This window comes from Vipera ursinii (assembly GCF_947247035.1).
Source record: "Vipera ursinii genome assembly, chromosome: 1".
NCBI classification, from domain to species: Eukaryota; Metazoa; Chordata; class Lepidosauria; order Squamata; family Viperidae; genus Vipera; species Vipera ursinii.
The window spans coordinates 254,520,034-254,541,034 of NC_139512.1; the positions used below are offsets into that span (position 1 = coordinate 254,520,034).

The 21,001-nt window shown below is 37.4% G+C and overlaps 1 protein-coding gene across 7 annotated transcripts in view; it reads right to left on the reverse strand.

Moving 5' to 3' along the window:
* The window catches only part of FYN (FYN proto-oncogene, Src family tyrosine kinase), a 108,689-nt gene that overhangs the window by 68,256 nt on the left and 19,432 nt on the right, over positions 1–21,001 (reverse strand). For 2 of the 7 annotated variants that reach the window (XM_083350067.1, XM_083350064.1), the window contains exon 1: positions 17,666–17,776. The exons of the other annotated variants lie outside the window; for them this stretch is intronic. The gene's annotated coding sequence lies outside the window, so the exon portion shown is untranslated. Of the gene's footprint in view, positions 1–17,665; positions 17,777–21,001 lie in introns of those variants that run through there. 7 annotated transcript variants of the gene reach the window in all.

The following is a 21,001-nucleotide window of genomic DNA, read 5'->3' on the forward strand; positions in this document are numbered from 1 at the left end:
CACAGCTGTTGATTCATCACATACTAGACTTCACGGGCAGCTGTCAGGTCCCATAAATTCATATCTTGTTTTTAGCAGGAGTATTTGAGAAATTCCATACAGCAAGAGATTCTTTTTGAATTTTAGGAACTTACAGTATGTGGATTGAGGAAGATGATCATACCGCCTTTCCCAGCAAGTTAATGTACCATTTCAAATCTTATCTGCAGTAAAACTACATACACAGACATATTCAATAAAGTCAGATTAGACTGAGCATTCAGTTAAAACCACAGATAACTTAGCCACACAGAAAGAAAAATATTTTTTTAAAAAAATAGTTAAAAAAAAAGCTACAGCTAAAGCTACATCAGGCCAAAACTGAATGCAGAGAGAAAAATTAAGTACCCTTCTGACCAAGTGATTAAAAAAGAGCAGGAGATGCTAAGCCTTTTCTAGAAGATCTCTAGAAGTTTAAATTTGATTAAAGAAAAAAATCACAGTAGAAAAAAAAGACATATATCTGTGCATAAATGTTTGCAATACATCAGTGTTTCATAAATATTGCATGGATAATTACTGTATTCAATTTAGTGAACTTTTACATGAATGGATTGTAAGGACTCGTAGGAGAGCAGTGCAATTTGACTGATAACCTTTCAATGCAGGCTGCTTAGTAGGCTTTTTAAATGCCTCAATGAGCTCATTGAGGAAGGAAAAAAGCCATTTGCTTCTCCTCCTCCAGAGCTCAGTCCGTTTCCATTCTGAGTGCCAGTGTGAAAATCAAAGCCAGAGGAATGACGAGGCACAGTGTCCTTCCACCACAAGCCTACTCATTCATCAAAGGACACATGCACTCACCGCATGAGAAGCCCTGGTTGATTATTGCTTTGAGGTAAATTGTCAAATCTGAGCTGAACAATTTTCAATGTATTTGGTTGAAGTAGGAAAGAAAAAGGGGAGATAAATGGATTCAGACTCTGAATTTGAACTGAAGCTAAGCAGTTCTGGGCCAGTGCCTGGCAATATGTAAATAAGAATTAGAATTTTGCAGAATTATTATAATGTGTAGAGTTAACAGAAAGGTAACAGAAGTTAACAGAAGATGAGAAGAAGACCCTGAAGTCTATTTCTCCACATCTTACAAGAGTGAGAAGAAAATAAATTAATACAGACAAAAATTCTGTGTTAATCCAGAGTGGCTAACTGAAATCAATTGCAAAAACTTTTCCTCAACTGGATGTATGTTCATACAACCAGATTTGTGATGTGTGGATTTAAACATACACACATACATCTCTATTTCTGCCAAAAGAGAAAAAACATCAAATAAATAAAATAAAAGCAGGGACCAAGCAACAACAAACATTTTAATAACAACTGATTAAGTATAATCAGTTTAAGTATTGTAAAGTAAGGTGACATTTTATAAGATCTATTAGTTCTCTCATTTGCATAGGCCAACTATTCTCTTACAACAAATCAAGCAAATCCATCTATTCATCCATTTACTCCCCCCCATTTTTAATTTTATTTGGTCATTTATATCCTGCCTTTATCATTTTTACAAATAACTCAAGATGGCAAACATATTTAGAATAGAATAGAATACACTGGAAGGGACCTTGGAGGTCTTCTAGTCCAGCCCCCTGCTCAAGCAGGAGGACCTATACCATCTCAGACAAATGACTCTCTAGCCTCTTCTTAAAAATCTCCAGTGATGGAGTGCCCAAGATTTCTGGAAGCAAGCTGTTCCATTGGTTAATTGTCCTCGCTGTCAGGAAGTTTCTCCTTAATTCCACGTTTCTTCTCTCTTTGATCAGTTTCCACCCATTATTTCTTGTCCTGCCCTCTGGTGCTTTGGTGAATAACGTGACCCCCCCTCTTCTTAGTGGCAGCCCTTCAAATGCTGTGATACTATAATAATCTCTCCCCCATGTCTTCTTTTCTTTAGACAAGCCAAACCCAAGCTCTGTAGCTGTTCTTCATATGTTTTAGTCTCCAGGTCTTTACTCATCGTAGTTGCTCTTCTCTGAATTTTTTCCAAACTCGCAACATCTTTTTTGTGATATGATGACCAAAATTGGTGGCAGTATTCGAGGTGTGGTCTTACTAGGGTTTTATAAAGCGGTACTAATACTTCACATGATCTTGATTCTATGCCTCTGTTTATACAACCCAGGATTGTATTAACTTTTTTGTCTGCTGCTGCACACTGCTGGCTCATAGTCAAGTGACCATCCACTAGGACTCCAAGGTCCCTCTCACAGTTGCTGTTTTTAAGCCAGGTCTCGCCTAATCTGTACTTGTACCTTTGATTTTTCCTGCCTAAATTAAAACTTTGCTTTTCTCCACATTGAAACTCGTTTAGTAGGATAGGGCCCATTGTTCCTCCTCCTATTTCTCCTAGAACAACAACCCTGTGAGGTGAATTGGATGTGAAAGAATGACTGGCCCAAGGTCACCCTGCTAGCTTTTATGGCTAAGGACGGACTTGAATTTCAGTTTCTTGTTTTCTAGCCTGGTGCCTTAACCACTAGACCAAACTGGTGTTCATTTCTGCATAAATAGCAAAAGAGAGTAAACAGGATAGAAATACAGTGAAAAAAACCTGGACTGATACACAATAAAACAGAAAAAAAACAGCAGAGGCAAAAAGAAAACCTGTGTAAGTTTCCAAGAAGAATCAAAACTCACTAGGAAGAGAGAGGGGTATTTAGGCTAATCTTCCAATTTTCAGCAGCCAGGATTGTCTTACTGTAGGCAAAATAGTTAAATATTAAACCTATTGCAGGATCTATTGTCAATTTATCTTGCCTTTGTTTCCAGCAGTTCCTTCTATTCTTATCGTAAATGCTCTCTCTTTCTCAATTAATAGGCAATTATTCAGGGGAGGATGATTTCCTACTCATGAAAACGAATTCTTCACCGTACTTAGTGAAACAGAAAGTTTGCCCAGAGAAAATGGCTATGCAGCAAAGTACAGATGTAATAGCCTGTTAAAAGAAAGATTATGCTGAACTATTATGAGTTATACTGAAACAATTGAGTTACTTTGTTTTACTCAATTTAAAAATAAAAGCCATTTTAAAAGTGTTTTTAAAGCTTATTCACATGAGCCAAGATAAGTTTAGTTGTATGTTTATTTGCACTTGAGGAAAAGATTTCTGCATCGTATCCCAGGAGAAGATACTATGAGACAACACATTTAAAACATCAGCATTTATTTTCTACTTGATTTTGCTGACAAAATCATTCTGATAAGAGTTCTAGGAAAACTACTCATAAAACAAAATTTGAAAAAGGACAGCTACTTTTTCATAGATTTTTAGTTAACCAAAGTAAACTTCAATCCCACATAAATTTTACAGTATATAAGAACTGTATAAATTACTTCTATGTAAACACTGTATGAAATAATATATAAAATTCATTCCAAAAAGTACATTTTGATCTTGTCAAAAAGACAAGTTTACTGAATCTTCAATTTAGCAGCATTAACAATGTGCCATGAAGATGCAAAAATGATAATAAGCACAAGATGTGTCATGGTGCAAATTCCACCCTCATATACCATAGTTGTATTCCAATATCAAACACAACTATGTAAGCTGCAATATTTTTGTCATAACAACATGATGTGTATTTTCTTACTGGTCTTCCTTATAATCTTAATTAATGTGACTTTCATGGGAAAACAAGAGTTTTTTATTTGATTTATTTTAAATCCAGGCAAATTCTATAATGTGTTTTCTATAAGCTGGCAGAGAGTTTTATTTTGAATTTTTAACAGAGTTTCCGCCTTCCAACTAGGGGATATTTTGTTTGGCACTGTACTGTATAATGCAAAGAGTGTTGGTCCAATAAACCAAGATAAATGTCAACCTATTTCATTAAGCAGTACTAGAGCCCCTATCTTGTCTTCATATAGCTCTGTGTGTGTGTGTATGTGTGTGTGAGAGAGAGAGACAGAGACAGAGAGAGTATCCTAAAAGCCTTAAATTTTCAAGAAGAAATATTGCTGTGGTGGCATATATTTATTCCCCCACAAACAATGATTTCATTGACCAAGCCATCTACCATTGCCTGCCTGGGTATAAAGAGGAAAATGATGTAATGAAGGCTTACCAGAACTTTGCTGGCATAAAGGTTATGGGGTACCAAGCACATCCTGGAAAATGTGGGTGGGGACTCTATATTCCCCAAATGTCAATTTTGACCCAATTTGTATTTTTGTGGGCTGCCAGAAGCACCAAAAAGATTTGGCTGGCTGTGGTTAGTGGCTGACTGTCAAGAATGTCATAACTTTGCAGATATAAGATATTATTTTACATATTTTCCTATCAGAGATAAGATGCATCTGGCTCTGATACTCAGGCTTTTTTCATTAACAAGGAATAAGCAACATTGTCACTCACTATATTCTATCCTGGAATCTCTATTCCAAATGATTTTGCTACATTTTAAGTTACATTTTTTAAAAATATGAGACAAACATCAATACCCAAATTCCTGAACCAGCCTTGCTGACTCAGGAATTCTGGGTGTTGAAGTCCACAAGTAATAAAAGAGCCAAGGTTGCCTACCCCTGGTCTAATCAGAAATGATTTAAATTGGTCTCTTCCACACTGCAGATTATTGAACAAAAACTCCTGGGTATTAAAAGGCTTTAACTTGCTTCATTCTAAGGGTTGCCACCCTAAGACATCTAGACACTAGTAAGGTGAAGAAACAGGATTTATTCTGTAGCATTTTCTGCTGGCAGCTAACAAGACCAGTGTAAATGATGTATTTTCAACATCTTGAAGTCCACTGATTATTCTACTAAAGTGTTGTATCATGACATTACAAAGAACATGTTAACATCTTTTTATGCAGAAGCATATCAGTCTCCTGAATTAAAAATGAGGATATTGAGATTTTATTTCTTCTTATTGAACTTGATTTCTGAATTACAGGGACAATAAGAGTTGTATTTGTGGGATCTAATGTTGGAACTACTGCTAGTGTCTATGTTGTTAATTTCATACCTTCAAAAAAAGTCCAAAAAGATTCAAACAGAAGTGGAATTCACTGCATTCTATTCCAGATGTAAATTTTAATTTGACTTATAACAATTACAGCTCAATGTTTCTAAATGTTTAGTCAAACTCTAATTTAAACTGCTGAGTAAGGCCCTGTTCCACCATTATATCATCTTTGGCTCTCTTCATCACTCTCTACCCAAGACCTTGGATGCTATCCCAAATTCACTCTGCTTTGCTTGACTGATGGCAAAATGACACTGTGTGTGCCGCTGCAGTATTACTGCTAGCCAGCTATTCCTAATGGGAGGGTTAACTGTGTAGTTGCCTGCTTGGCAATTCCATTCCTGGTTTTGCATATTACCAGGGCACTCAGTCTTCACTGAATTTATTCTGTTCCCAAATACTGCCACGTGAGCATTTGCATAAAACATCTTTTGCTCCTCAGCTCTGATCTTTCTTCTGCCTTTTTGTTCTAAACTAGATAAGGGAATGAAAAAGTAATAGTTTGATAGATAATTATTTTATTTCCAGGGATGCCACTTGATCAATGACTGATAGAACCACTCTTCTCGTCAGGTCCACCTCTACTGCATCTCTCTTTCCACTTTTTACATTTTCCCCACTGGTTAGCTAGCTAACTGGCTTGCAGCCCACCAGCAAATGTCACACACAAAAATGCTGTGCTGGCTCATTCAGTTTATATAATTTCATTAAAACAAGACTCACTTCACCACTTTTGGATTTGTGCAACCAGTGTGAGCAACATGAGCAAATAAAGCATGAATATTCACATTAAACAGGTAGAGGTATATAAATACATTGTGTGTGTCTGTACTTGTTTATTCATTTTATCGGTGGATTGAATTACCAAATCCTTCAAGACTCTTGGTGGCTTTCAAGAATAATAAATATATAATGAAAAATTATAGTTGTCAGGTTAATAATGCCAAAGAAACCCATCTACCTCCAACAATGACAAAATATATATGTGATAAAACAAAATATTAACACAATAGTGACAAACTTCCCCTTAGAAAAAATACGTTTTCACAAGTTTCTGAAAAACCATTACCAAAGAATCAAATTTCAAATCTAGACCAATGTTATTTCGCAGCACTAGTGCTACATCTAAAAAAACTAGTGCACCACTAATGTTGTTAAACTGGAAAGCAAGGGGGGGGGATTTTTGCCTCATACTTTCTCACTTCATGAAATGAGAACCACAAACAGTTTATCCTGAGTAGGTAATCTTGGGTGGGTCAACTTCTGGCTGGAACAAGTGATCCTGAAAACATCTTATTGTCAAGCAATATAGGGCTTTATAACTTAAAACCTGCACTTTGAATTACTGTACACTCAATAAAGAGCCTACTCAAAGCTGTGAGCTCTGGCCAATGAATTGGATGCTGTCTTTTGAATCAAATGCTCTTTCCAGGTGGTCTTCAAAGGTAGCCCCTCTTTCCAGGTGGGTCTTCAAAGGTAGCCCAATCAAGAGGTGCTAAGTCATTGTAGCTAGGTGTTTCCACTCTAGGTAGGGATGCAGCTGGTGCACCACTCAGAGCAAGGGAAAGGCCCTCCAAACCATGGCCTCCACTTGCACATCTAGCAGAAAGCATGACTCTAGGGCAGGGGTAGGCAACCTTGGCTCTTTTATGATTCGTGGACTTCAACTCCCAGAATTCCTGAGTCAGCTCAAAACACCGTTCCAAAGACTGATGTTCTATCAGACCTGTTTTTTAAAAGTTGAAATTGTGATTTCCTTATCGAAATTTGAATAAAAGCAATGCTTGGTTTTAATTACCTCAGAGTTCATATATAAAGTTCCTATTTAGAAACCACACACTCTATCCCAGTGTTTCTCAACCTTGACAACTGTAAGATGTGTGAACTTCAATTCCCCAAATTCCTTATCCAGCATACCTGGCTGGGGAATTACGGGAGTTGAAGTCCACACATCTTAAAGTTGAGAAACACTGCACTATATCCATAGCAAACAGAAGCTAGAAGAGATGCTAAAAAAGAATTGCAGATATACAACAAATAGATTGCTTCATACTCTACTCTATTTCCTGAAATGTCAAAAATACATATCACTCAAATTCCCCCTAATCTTCTCACATATCTTGTGTGAAAACAAAGTTTGCTATGATGCATAATTAATACTCCCATATTAATTTAATCAATTAATAAAATGTATGTTTTAGAAAATACAGAAAAAATCTTGGAAGACTCATAAATTGTTTCTGGTAACCAGTATTTACTTCTTCCATGCTAAATACCAACCCAATTCTTAAACATGAGAATCAAAATCAATATAAAGAAATAAAAATTTGAAGTGTGTTTTTTAAAGTAAATACTGCTGCAGAAGAAATGAAGCAAGTTTGCCAAAAATATCCTGCTTTTGGAATTTTTAGTTAAAAGCAAAGCCATAAAGTTTTATAGAAACTTATAGCTATGATTATAGGTTTTGTCCATATGCTTGTAACATAAATATAGCTGTCATGTTAACAACTTTCTAACCACCAAAGATTATTTTTAACTACACTCATTCAATTATAAATGTAGAATCCTTTCATTTGGGGGGAGAGGGCAATTGTCCAAAGCTAAAGTAACTTCTAAGATGATGCAAGCCTTTCTGTTCAAGACCTTACAATTTCAAATCCAAGCTTTTTATATTTATAGAAATGTCAAAGATGTTAACTGTATAATTTAGCTTGCTGACGAATCTGACTTCTACTTGTAGTAGATTAACATACTCATCTATTCATTTCAAACAACAAATGTTGAGCAAAAATATCAAGTATTTTATTGCCTTTCATTTTTCCCCTAAATGCAGACACAATAAAATAATCATATATAAAATAATCATTCCTTCTACAGAGAGCATTATCTGAATTTTAGTCCTAAAAAACAAAATTATCCATGTGTTTGACCTATTACATGCATACATAACAATATTCCCCAACTTTGTATACTCCAAGTGGGACTACTCTACATGGACTATTTATACTGCAAGCGTATTAGTTTCTATAAGGGACAATTTACTGGTAAATTATAAATGGTAATTTATTTATTTATTTGTAAAATGACAGATTTGTGAAAAGATGGTGTGACTGTCAAATAAGTAGGTGAATGCTGAAGCAGTAGACCTCACAACTAATCCTGCTTTGGCTCAATTTATTTCTGCCAATTCTGTGGTTTTATAGTAGGCTTAAGTTGATAGTTCTGCATGAAATAAAGCAATCACACATTGTAACCCTAAGCCACAAATTAGTACAAGCAGCAACCCATCGAAGTGTGAAAATGAGCAGATGCAATGGCAAAAATCAAATTTAGAGAAGCTTACTCCAGGACCTGTTTATGTCAAGTTTTAATTTATTTACCAGTTTAACTGCAATGTTTTTCTCCCAAGTAGAATTCAAATACCCAAGCCATCACTAATAGAGGCAGTAGTCAATTAGTCTAGCCCAGGGGTGTCAAACTCAATTTCATTGAGAGCCACATCAGCATTGCGGTTGCCCTCAGGGGGCCGGGTGGGTAATGGCCAGGGTGGGCGTGGCCTACTGGGTGGGCGTGGCTAGAGTGCGTATGGCCTACTGGGTGGGCGTGGCCAGCTCTACATCATTCGCATCAAGGGTGCCTATGGGGGCCTGGGCAGGAGTGGGACAGATCTGAGGGTCTCTGGCAGGAGGAGGGTCTCTGGGCCAGGGCCAAGGCAGTGGGGGCCGTTCCCTCACTGTTTCCAGGATGGCTTCAGGGGCCGCATGAAACCACTTCGCGGGCCGGATCTGGCCCCCGGGCCTTGTGTTTGACATGTCTGGTCTAGCCCCAAATCAGAGTTACTCTTATAATCAGGCTACAGATGGTTCCAAACACAATCGTCTGGATAGTTGAGAGAAAGCAAAGATATATGATTACCTTCTACAAAAAACCTCACTGATTTCAATTTTTAGGGTGACAAGCTTTTTTTATAATTCTCAATCCCATTCTTACTCAGTCTTTTTCCACTAGTTTGCTTATCCATTAGTTTGCCATTCATCTCATCCCTTTCTTCCAGAATATATGCTCTGAATTTCAATGTTTTATTTTGTTTAAAGATAAGGTTTCCTTTGTGATCCTCCTCCCTGATTTATTCACCTTTCTTGCAATTCATCCATTGATTTTTATGTTTGGGGGTATGTTTCATTTCTCCTAATGGCCTGTCTTCCAGAGTTTCTATCACTCTGATGAAAATCAACAACAATTTAATCTATTTACCATACTGTACTTTTTTGAGAAAGAACAACTTCTGTTTTTCTGAGATCAAACTGCAGGAAGGACTACTCCTTGGACCATGTGCATTTTTTAAAAAAAAAGTGTCTTCAGATCAGTTTTTGACTGCTGTGACTTCCTGGATAGTCCTTCTAGTTTTCTTGGCAAGGTTTTTCAGGGCTTGCCGTCGTCTCCTTCCTAGAGCTAAGAGTGGGCGGCCCAAGGTCAATCAGCTGGTTTTGTTCCCAAGGTAGAACTAGAACTCACTGTCTCCTGGTTTCTAACCTAATGCTTTACCCGCTGTACCAAACTGGCTCTCGTATGTGATGAGGCAGGCTATTTTCTCAATATTCATTCTGGTGAAAAGAAATCCAAGTAGCCTCTGCAGAACTCTACTTCCTACCTTGCCTTGCCTTTTTATGTATTACCCATTAATCTCTGTAGAAATCTATCTGATTAATTCTCCCACTAGTTGTTCTTTAGCAGCAACTGAGTACCAACTATACCAGTGGGTTCTCTTAGGACAGGGCTTTTCAACCAGTGGTACGGGTACCACCTGTGGTACATTGGCACATGACAGGTGGTACGCGAACATCCTAGAAAAGTGGTAGCGTGGGAGGGGAATGGCAGCACTGCACAAGCCTGAGCGAGAGATGGGTGGAGCTGCAGGGCTGTCAGGGCTCAGCAGAAGCGCCAGGATCAGCGCTTCTTTGGGGTTGTCAGGGCTCAGCGGAAGCGCCAGGATCAGTGCCAGGCTCCAGCTGGAACTCGGTGCTGATCCTCTGCTGAGCCCAGAAGAAGCGCCGATCAGCTGGAATGTTGCAGCATCTCCAGGGCCTTGTCATTTACATTCAGATGCTTGGCAACTGATTCATATTTACGATGGTCACACTGTCCCAGGGTCATATGAAATGACTAAAACCTGCTGCAACCACCCAGCAGATGGGGTCAAAAAAACCAAACACCCCCCATCCCACCCGTGCTGCTAATCCTCAACAGAAATTCTCACAACAATGAAAACCTTGGACAGGAGGAAGAGTGCCGCTGGGCGGTAAGGCAGGTGACTTGCTCGGCTGTGGCTTGGAGGGCACTTTTTTCAGTGCCATTGTAACTTTGAACAGTCACTAAGCGAACTGTTGTTAAGTTGAGGACTACCTGTACTTCATCACTTTTTTTTCTTTTTCTTTTTTTTGGTCATCAAGTTTTTGACACCTTGCTAGGCGACTGGTGGTACTCGGATGTTGCAATGGTACAATGGGTGGTACAATGGGTGGTACAATGGGTGAAAAGGTTGAAAAGCCCTGTCCTAGGATATCAACAGTCAAAGGTAGGAAGTTAGCACATGAATCACTTTATGTACACTGATACCCTGAACATAAATGTGAAGTGCGTGGGGGGAGTGTGCACCTAATATTTTATTGTTGCTGACAGATGCCAAAAAGAATGAACCTCAAAGAATTAACCTCTTTGTTTAGCAACTGAACAGTTGTGGCAGAGGCTGCTTCTCCCACACTGCTTAATGATTTGGCGGCATTAGAAAATAGAGGAAAAAAGCTTGTTCTGTTTCCATGACTATTCACCCTTTAGCATCTCAGCTGAAAGGGACAACTGATCCTATTGATGTCAACTCCAGCCATTACATTGTAAACTGCAAGCTACAAGCTTCATTTAATATTGGCCAATAAATATGCTAACCACAGTCTACAATAGTTGTCTTTTTAAAATGCTTAGGATTTTTGTTTTGTGTGTTAAAATTGCAATTGGATTGAGGAAGATTACTGTAGATTCATATAATCCATGCACCTTGGCATACTCTATTCCTATATTGTGAATAGAGGAAGAAGACTTAGATATATTATTTGCTATTATCTGCATTAAATGGGAAAAATGTCTACACTTACTTTTGCTTTCTCAGTATATTTATCAGTAGAATATAGCTAGCATTCCATTCTAGACTGTATATATACCAATGATTTATCATTTTCATAGCCTAGTATATAACCTACTCTGCTAACCTTTGCTCATGCTATACAGCTTCAAAATATGTAGGTTAACAGTAAGACAAAGTTAAGATTAATATGGATTTTCAAAATCATTTTGTTAGACATGTCATATTGAAAGTTTGCAACTGGCATAAAATAAGATTGACTCCCAAAATTTTTCTATGGTTGTCAACCCTTTTTAGAAAAGTAATGATAGTTACACAAACTTGGCTGACCTATGCAGACTTATTGACTTTTTCCAAAGGAGAACCAAATTAAATGAAGGGTTATATTTCTCAATGGTATGCTCAGTTGACAGAAAGATTTAAATTGAACCAGAAATTTGATTTTACAAATAAGAAAAACCAATTTTGAATTGGATATATGTACCATTGATGAGCATGTTATTAATAAGGTATAAATTTTTACTGAAACTGAATTATGAAAGATGGATTTGTTAAAGATTGTATGACTAAATGGGCAAAAATTGATATAATGTAATGCTTCATCAATGGGAAAATATGTGGAATAAAGAACAGAAATATATACTGAATTATAACATGAAAGAGAATTTTTATAAGAAGACGTACCTTTGGTATTTAACACTTGATAAATTATCAAAGATGTATAAGGGTGTGTCAAACATATGTTGGAAGTGTAACCTATTTAAAGGTACTTTTTATCAACTTTAAGGGACATGTAAAAAAGTTTAAAAATATTGGAATCAGATATATACCTTAATTCAGACAATTCTTGGAATAAATGTGCAATTGAAATCAAAATATTTTTCTTTTAGGTTTGATGCATAAAAATGCATATGCATATGCATTTGCTGCATATCTTGAAAATAAACATGGGATCCTGTTTTTATGTAAAATAACAGCAGCAAGACACATGCACTGAGAAGGAAGGCTTACAGATTCTACAATGCAAGTATCCAAAGAAAGTCAGAAGTTACTTTTTTCCTATTTTTCTTTTTCTGCACCCCTACTTGTTCCCCTCTTTTCCTTTTCTTTCCAATTTCTCTTCAGTTTTCTGTTTGCTATTTTACTTTTCATTGTTAACTTAATGAAGTTTTATGAAACAAATAAAGAAAATAAAATGTGTGTACTAAAGTAACCTCTATCCAGCTGCCCCATTCAACTTTCTGAAGCCTCACTTATCAGTTTACAGATACAAATTTACTACTAGTTATATTTAAAACTCCACTCCTGATTATTGTTCTTTCTTCTATCTGCTGATTACATGCTTTTGTCTTTGCTCAATTGTGCAGAGTTGCATATGTCTGGCCAAAATCGCATATACATTTTCCAGTGATTATTGTTCAGGAAAGTCTACCTACATTGTCTCTGCTAGTGATGAGACTGGTTCCTGGACTGTTTCCAGGAAAGTGAAATCACTTATGAGCACATAATCACCAAAGATCCAGTCAGCCATTTTCTAAGTCCTTCCAACTGCTGCAAAGCAGCCTAAGAGATCGTTATTTCCTGCATTTTTACTAAAGAAATGAACAGAAAATTTGAAAATCTACACTATCCTGATTAGTTTCATACCATAGCAGATAGATGGAGGTGGTCTTATCAACCTCCAATATTTTCTGTGTCATTTTCATCCTAAAAAGAAAATCCAGGACCCCGTATTATTATCTATTCAATTTATATGCCACCCATCTCACTGTCAAGCGACTCTATTAGCCTTGAAAGAAGGAAGGGAAGCCAACTTCCTGTGTGCGTTCAAATGATACAGCAGAGTGGGGGAATTAATTTAGTCCCAAACAGTCCAAGGGGCTCTTGGAGATGAAAACTAAATCCTGAATAATGAATGCAGAAACAATCTTAATATAATAAGATCAGTGACAATCAAAACAGCATCTTATGCTCCCCTTTTGTAACTGCTGGAGTTTCCATCCTTTTTCTTCTTCCAACTACAAACAGATGGCAGAGCGTTGTCAATCTCATCCATATCCTATTGTTCTTTTTCTACTTATTATATATTTAATAGCTCCGGCTGCAATGGTGGGGGTAGTAGATGGAATGGCAAAGTGACCCACATTGAAAAGGATTTCCCCTGACCATATCTGTTTGATTAGAGACTGAGGTGATGAGATGGAGTGGAAGAAATTAATATCTAGCAAAAGCCAACCGCAATGAAAAAGGGTAATTGAGTAAGCAAGTTTCATCTCTTAGTAGTGACTAAAAATGAATTCTCTACATGGAACACAGATCAAAATTTAAAAATATGTTCTCTAATGAAAAATAGGGGGACTAAAAAATATATCGATTGAAAATGCTTTCTTACCAATTACATGCAGAATGAAAAGTGATAGTGAACTCATCTTCATTATCTACAAAGCAATCAATTAAAAACAGGAAGCCAGCACCATTAAAAGTTTTTTTTTTCCTTTTGTACCAGCTGAAGAGGAGAACCTTAAGAGCTCATTTTGTCTCTGTGTGAAATCGGTCTTGACTTCTTGTCTCTGCCTTTATGACTCTTGCAGTGCTTCCTGTTATGTTTGCTGCAGCTGTATCCTCCATATCAGTCAACTAGCATGTTCTTCTTCTCACGGATTCCTTTCACAAAGGATTTCCTAAATCACCATTTCACAATTGGTTACCACTATGGAAACCAAATTCTGTTCTTTCTTTTGTTTTTGTCTAAAATAATATTTTTTATCCTCTTGATCCATACAACCTTCATGTATTTGTCTTACTATTCAACCCTCATTCATTCTCTCTCTACGACCAACTATCTTAACATACTTTGTTCCTTATTGGTTATTCATTTTGTATCAAATCTGTACTCACTCAGTACCCATTAATTCTTGACTCTATGCAGGGCTTTTTTTCTAAAAAAAAAAGGTGCCAGAACTCTCATCTTGTTAATATTTTATTTATATAATTTTATTTATATATTTATTTATATAATTAAACAATTATATATTCAATTCTTAACATACATTTAATTGATTGTATTTAAGGCAAATGTTCATAGAAAATTCCAAACTTTTGTCCAATTCTCCTCTGGCAAATCTTCTTGACTCCTTTCCTTGCTCTTAGTATCTATGGCCGAATGTCGTTCTCTGAGTAACCACAGATCGACGTACTTTGAAGGATTGAAAAGTCTCAGAGGTGGTCCGACAAGTTTGATGAACAAAAGTGCTGAAATTGTCTTACTCTTTAACAGAGCTCTTGTTGGGGTGGCAATTAAATTCATCTGTGAAAACCCATGTTCACATTCACTTGAAAGAAATAGGAATGGTATTCAGAGTCCGTATCAAATGCAACAGTTTTTCTGGATATGTCTTTTTGAGAATATATTCACGGAATCCACGAATCATTTCTCTTTCATTTAGTTGCAGTCTGATTGATAAGTTTCTAATTTCCACTTCTCCAAATGTCAGTTGAGTATTAACATCTTCAGGCCAATACGCCAACTCATCGTCTTTGCTATCAAGTAATCTTTTTTCAATTGACTCTTTCAATTTTGTATAAAATATACTTGGGTCAATGGGAGGATCCTTTTTTGAATCTCTTTTGTGAAGTAAAACTCTACAAAAGTGAAGATCACTTGCAGCAACAACAGCACATTTATAATAGGGCCCAAAGTTCTGCCTTCTTTCTTCAAAAACTTGTACCAGTATTTTTATTTTCTTATTTGCCTTATACAAGTCAATGTTGCGGTCCTGTAGATCCAAACTTAAATCTGACAATTCTTGGAGAGTGTCACATATCAATCCTAGGTCCAATAAAAATTCTCATTTTATACAACTATTTATTTTTTTTCAGCATGCAGCTCCCACAGCATCCAACTTACTTTTGTTTTTCTTGACATATCCAATTATTACTTTGATATAAGAAAGTGATCAAAAGTACATTCTTATACACAGCCATTTTCATATTTTCTCAAAAAAACATGTACCCCATGTAAAAGATCAGACACTATATATAGTACTTTTCTCCTAATATTTACACAATTTAAGATTTCTCCACCTGTTTCCCTATTTTTTGTAAATATTTAAAGTTCACAAATTCATATACTAGCTTTTTCGAATCTATTTTTTTGCAATTATTAATTCCATTTTCCTTGTCAAATATGACTGCCTTGGGCTTTGGCACATTAATTTTGAGATACACACCCCTTGTTGCTTCATATAATTTAACATTTGCTGCAAATCATTTGAATTCTCAGCCATAACATCGTATCATCTGCTTACAAAAATACACACACATTCATGGCTCCAAACATTGCACACATTTTCTAGTCACTTATGTATAAATAACAGAAGACAAATCACTTCCCTGTCTCTCGACTCAACATCAAATCATTTGCTATGAGCATTCCATTTATTTTTTACCTACCTACCTATTAAATTTGGTTTTCCCAGTTGTAATGTATGGCTGTGAAAGTTGGACTATAAGAAAGGCTGAGTGCCAAAGAATTGAGGCCTTTGAACTATGGTGCTGGAGAAGACTTCTGCGAGTCCCTTGGACTGCAAGGCGATCAAACTGATCAGTCCTAGAGGAGATCAACTCTGACTGCTCTTTAGAAGGCCAGATCCTGAAGTTGAAACTCAAATACTTTGGCCACCTAATGAGAAGGAAGGATTCACTGGAGAAGAGCCTAATGCTGAGAAAGATTGAGGGCAACAGAAGAAGGGGACGACAGAGAACGAGGTGGCTGGATGGAGTCACTGAAGCAGTAGGCGTGAGCTAATGGACTTCAGAAGATGGTAGAGGACAGGAAGGCCTGGAGGAATGTTGTCCATGGGGTTGCGATGTCGGACATGACTTCGCAACTAACAACAACGTATTAAATTTATATCGCCACCCATCTCACTTGCATGTGACGCTGGTTGGCATACACAACTAAAACAAAAGAAAAATCATAGTTTTCTTCCATGAGAAACAATTTAAAGAATTAAAAGCTATATTTAAATATGCAAGAAGAGTGCACTCTAAGTATGAACAATGTAACTTTTTAAAAAGTTCCACAATTCCTTGGGATATCCAAACCCAATGGCACATCCAAGTTTCAAGGGCATTGTAAAGGTATACAGGGTTGTGGCCAATCTTACCTCTTTCTATTTATTCTCATGACTTCTTTCATTTCATTACTCATGCTTTAGTTCCATATTTGTCTGTGATCCAATTCAGATGTATAGTAAATTTCAATTACATATTGCAAAAAATGTTCCATTATTCAAGTCTATTCATGTTATCATATGTTTTCAATGAATCAACAAATGGGCTAATGTATTTTTTCATATTCATACATTTCTTAATGATTTGCTAAAGAGCAAAAATCTGGCTTGCACATTCCCTGTCCACTATAAATCTGCACTGTACCAATAGCTGTATGTTTAGGAGAAGTCCCTAAGTCAGGGGTCTTCAAACTTGGCCCTTTTATGACTTGTGGACTTCAACTCCCAGAATTCCTCAGCCAGGCACGCTGGCTGAGGAATTCTGGGAATTGAAGTCCACAAGTCATAAAAGGGCCAAGTTTGAAGAGCCCTGCCCTAAGTCATACACAGCTGCTTCTTAAGGGCATTACCATCCTCTTAAAATACCACTCTGGAGCCAACATACAATGGCAATGAAACAGCAGCTCCACCTTGCTTAGGTTAAATTTCAGGCTGTTTTATCCAATCCAGACCTCAACACCCTCCAGACGCAACAACATTTCAACAGCATCTCTAGATGAGCCTGAGGTGGCAATTTACAACTGGACATCATCAGTATATTGACAGGATCCACACCAAGTCTCCTGATAATCTCTTTAACTGGTTTCATTGTAAATCTTAAGACATTATGGGGAGAGCACCAAACAGGGCATCCCCTGAGGAGTAGTTCAATAGTTGCTAGCACTTTTTATATTAGCTGCAAAGATCTTAATTCTCTTAGCAGCCTTCTGAGGTTCAGCTTCTGAGCATTTCCAGTGCCAGAAAGAATCCAGATCGACCGTTTTTCCTTTCTTTTCTCTTTTCTAGATGCCTTCCATCACCTTCCATTATCCATCATCCCTTTTCTTCTGCCATGATTATGTGCCCTATATGGTATAGTAACAGCTTAGGCAAGGATAGGTGGGCCTCTGTGGGAAGGAAAGGCCATGGAAGAACCCAGGAGTTACAAGATGGCGGTGTGGGGGAGGGAGGGGAGTGAAACTGATTTACATAGTGAATGCAACTAGTATATTTTAAGCTCTAGAGCTGGTTTTTCCATTAGAGAATGCTTGCTGTACAACACTGATGCTCAGAGTGACAAAGACATTAGTGAGATATGGGTTATAAGGGTAATGTATAAAATAGATTTAAATGAGATTTAAAGATGCTGGCTTTCAGCTTTCTTCTCAGAAAAATAAGCAACCAGAATGCCTGTAAATAAGAGAGGATGCAGAATATGTCTGCAAATGAACTGACACTTTACATACCTGCGCTGTAATTGTTAACATCCTGTTCCTGTCTAGACTTCGGCTCAAGGAGACAGTGCAAAAGACTCTTCTTGCAAGCAAAAATCCAAAAAGCCTTTTGAAAAACAAAACAAAGAAAACTTCTTGCACTCCTAATTAAAAGGTAGAAATCTAACTGCCTCTTGCATTCACATCCTCTTCCTCCTCTGTCTGGTTATGGACATGAAAAAAATGAGCTCACTCTTCATCAGTTCTACAGTATTTGCCAGAAAAAGCTCCAGTGTGGGTGCCAAAGCCTCTTCTGATACTACCAAATGCTGCTAGAACTGCTTGTCCACTTCAATATAAGACTAAGCACTTCATTAAGGTAAATCACAATGACTCTGCTTTGATGAGGACAATTGCACTGCCACCTGGATGTGATATGCCGTGTCATTTTAATAACAGGACCTTTAGACAAAAAACCAGCAGAGCATATCCACGAGCACCAACTAGTAGTTAAAAGACATGATGAAAACTCCTTAATCTTGCGACACAAACCCAAACATAATTTCAGCTCGGAAACAGAACATTCTTTTTCTTCTATTCAATCATGTCCAATTCTCAGAGACTGCCTGGATAAATACTTGAACTTTTCTTGGTGAGGTTTTTCAGAGGTAGCTTGCGATTGCCTCCTCCCTAGCACTGAGAGAAAGTGAGCAGTCTAAGGTCTTTGTACCTAAAGCAAGACTACAATTCACAGTCTTCTATTTCTAGCCTGATGCCTTAACTATTACGCTAAACTGGTTCTCTAAGAGAGCATCCTAGACCAAGCTCAATCCAAAAGTGGTAAGGATTTCCTGAAAGCTTTGCATTCAGACAAATCAGCCATCAATAGACAGACAGAGATAAACTTCATTTACATGCCATTCAAAATAGACAATAAAAAAGCTAAGGAACTATAAACACCAGAACATATCCTCTCCAGCAACCAACAGCCAGATAAGCAGAGAACAATATTCCAATCAAGGAATTACCAAGGAGAAAGCCCTCATCTGCCCTCCCAGCAGGACAAGCTACTATATATAAACAGGGAGCAAATCCCATACTCACTAGCACTGATGTTACCTAGAGTAATGAAAACAACCAATCTCAAAGAGCACCAAGGACTCCACAGTTCAATCCTGAGCTACACATATTTTCTTCTACTTAAAATAGACATAGCACTGAATGAATTACCCATTTCTTCCAGTTCTTCTCAAAGAACCAAGTGTTATCTTGCTTTGGAAAAAATATGTTGGTACAGTTTGTGCAATGGTAATTATCTTAGTGCTAGAGTACCTACCATATTGCCCCGAAAATAAGACACACCGAAAATAAGGCGCTTGGGGCAGCTCCACCCCTCCCCCTCCTGTCTGTTTGTGGGGATGGCACTGCACAGCGGACTACATGGCTTCCTGTTGGTGCCCCTGCCATGAGGCAAGGCATGTGTCGGGGGGGGGGGAATACTTCCCCTGAAAATAAGACCTACTGTCTCTTTTGGAGGCAAAAAACATATATAAGACCGGGTCTTACTTTTGAGGAAACACAGTATATAGAAAAATAAGTGTGCTTATTGCATGGATGGACACACACACATACCCTTCCATATAGCACTATTCTAATTATTAGTGCCAATTGATGCTATTTTAACAAACTGATTGCCTTTTTCTATATTTTAATTGAAGTATCTAAGCTGTAAGTCTTAAAAAGAAAAGAACACAATTAAGCAAAGATCTGAATAAACTTAAAGACATTCTACTTTTCTATTCAGCACCACTTAACACTGTGGAAGTGATTTCAGGAGCCAATTTTAGAATTATTTCTAAAACCCTTTACAGTATGTCCTATCGTTTTAGAAATGAAATTAGTCATCTAATAGTCAGTAATTAAAATAATATTTTATCTCAAATTAAATAACTGAAACATTTACTGAAAGAATAATGCATTCATAATTGTTCCTTTCCAACGCATATAACTGTTGTACTGAGTAGTATGGAAACACATAAACCACCATATCCCACCAAATGTAGAAACGTAGATTACTAGTACAACAGTTTTGTTTTTTTATAGTTTAAGTGCCTTTGATTTTACAGTACATCACATTTTATGAGATGGACAGCTATACAAACCTAATAAAGTAATCATGAAAGTCAGTTTAGTATAATGGGTAAGGCTCCAGGCTAGAAACCATGAGACTATGAGTGTAGTCCTGCCTTAGGGACAAAGTCCTTCTCTCTCAGCCCTCAGAAGCAGGCAACAGCAAACCACTTCTGAAATCTTGCCAAGACAATTTCAGAGACTAATTGAGGATTCAACCCTGACTCAGAGACACACATACAACAAAAGTAATAATTCTTCATGTGGCTTATTTATAGTTGGAGATCAATAACTGGTAGTACAGGTAGTCCTCACTTAGCAACTGTTCAAAGTTTGTTGAGTGCTTGGCAACCAATCAGCCTTTTCAGCCAGTTTCAGGGGGGGGAAAAACACTCATAGGAATGCAATGACTTAACCACCATTGTGTTCACTTAATGACCACCACAAAAAGGATTGTAAAATTGGATCAGTCATGTGGGTACCTTGACTTATGATGGATGTTCCTGGTTCCATTATAGTCATAAGTCAAGACTACCTTTACTACTGTGCTTTCACATTAGCAGATTCTAAGACAAAATGACTCGTGACTGAAAAAACAAAGGCTTATCTTCACCTTTTAATATGAGTCTATTTGAAGGGACGCGGTGGCTCAGTGGGTTAGTCAATCAGAAGATCGGCAGTTTGACGGGTCGAATCTCAAGTACCGCGTAACAGAGTGAGCACCTGTTACTCGTCCCAGCTTCTGCCAACCTAGCAGTTCGAAAGCACGTAAAAATGCAAGTAGAAAAATAGGGACAACTACGGTGGGAAGGTAACAGCGTTCTATGCACCTTTGGCGTCCAAGTCATGCCGGCCACATGACCACGGAGATGTCCTTGGAGAAGCGCTTGCTCTTCGGCTTTGAAACGGAGATGAGCACCGGCCCCTAGAGTTGGAAACAACTAGCACACATGTGCGGGGGAACCTTTACCTTTACCTAAGATAAATTAAGAGAATGGGTGAAGGAACTCTATGGAAAGCTTTGTCTTGGAATAGAATTTCCAACAGTAATTTAATCTCCAAGCAAAACATCCATGTGGGGAAAGCATTTCTTCTGTTTTCCTTGGCTTTTTTTCCTTCTTGAAACTAAAGTCACAATGATATCTGTTCTTCTTATTCCTTCAACTGCTAAGTGTGAACTTAAGTTCTTGCAAGTAAAAAAAATGCAATATTACAAAAATATTAGTGTCACTAAAATAA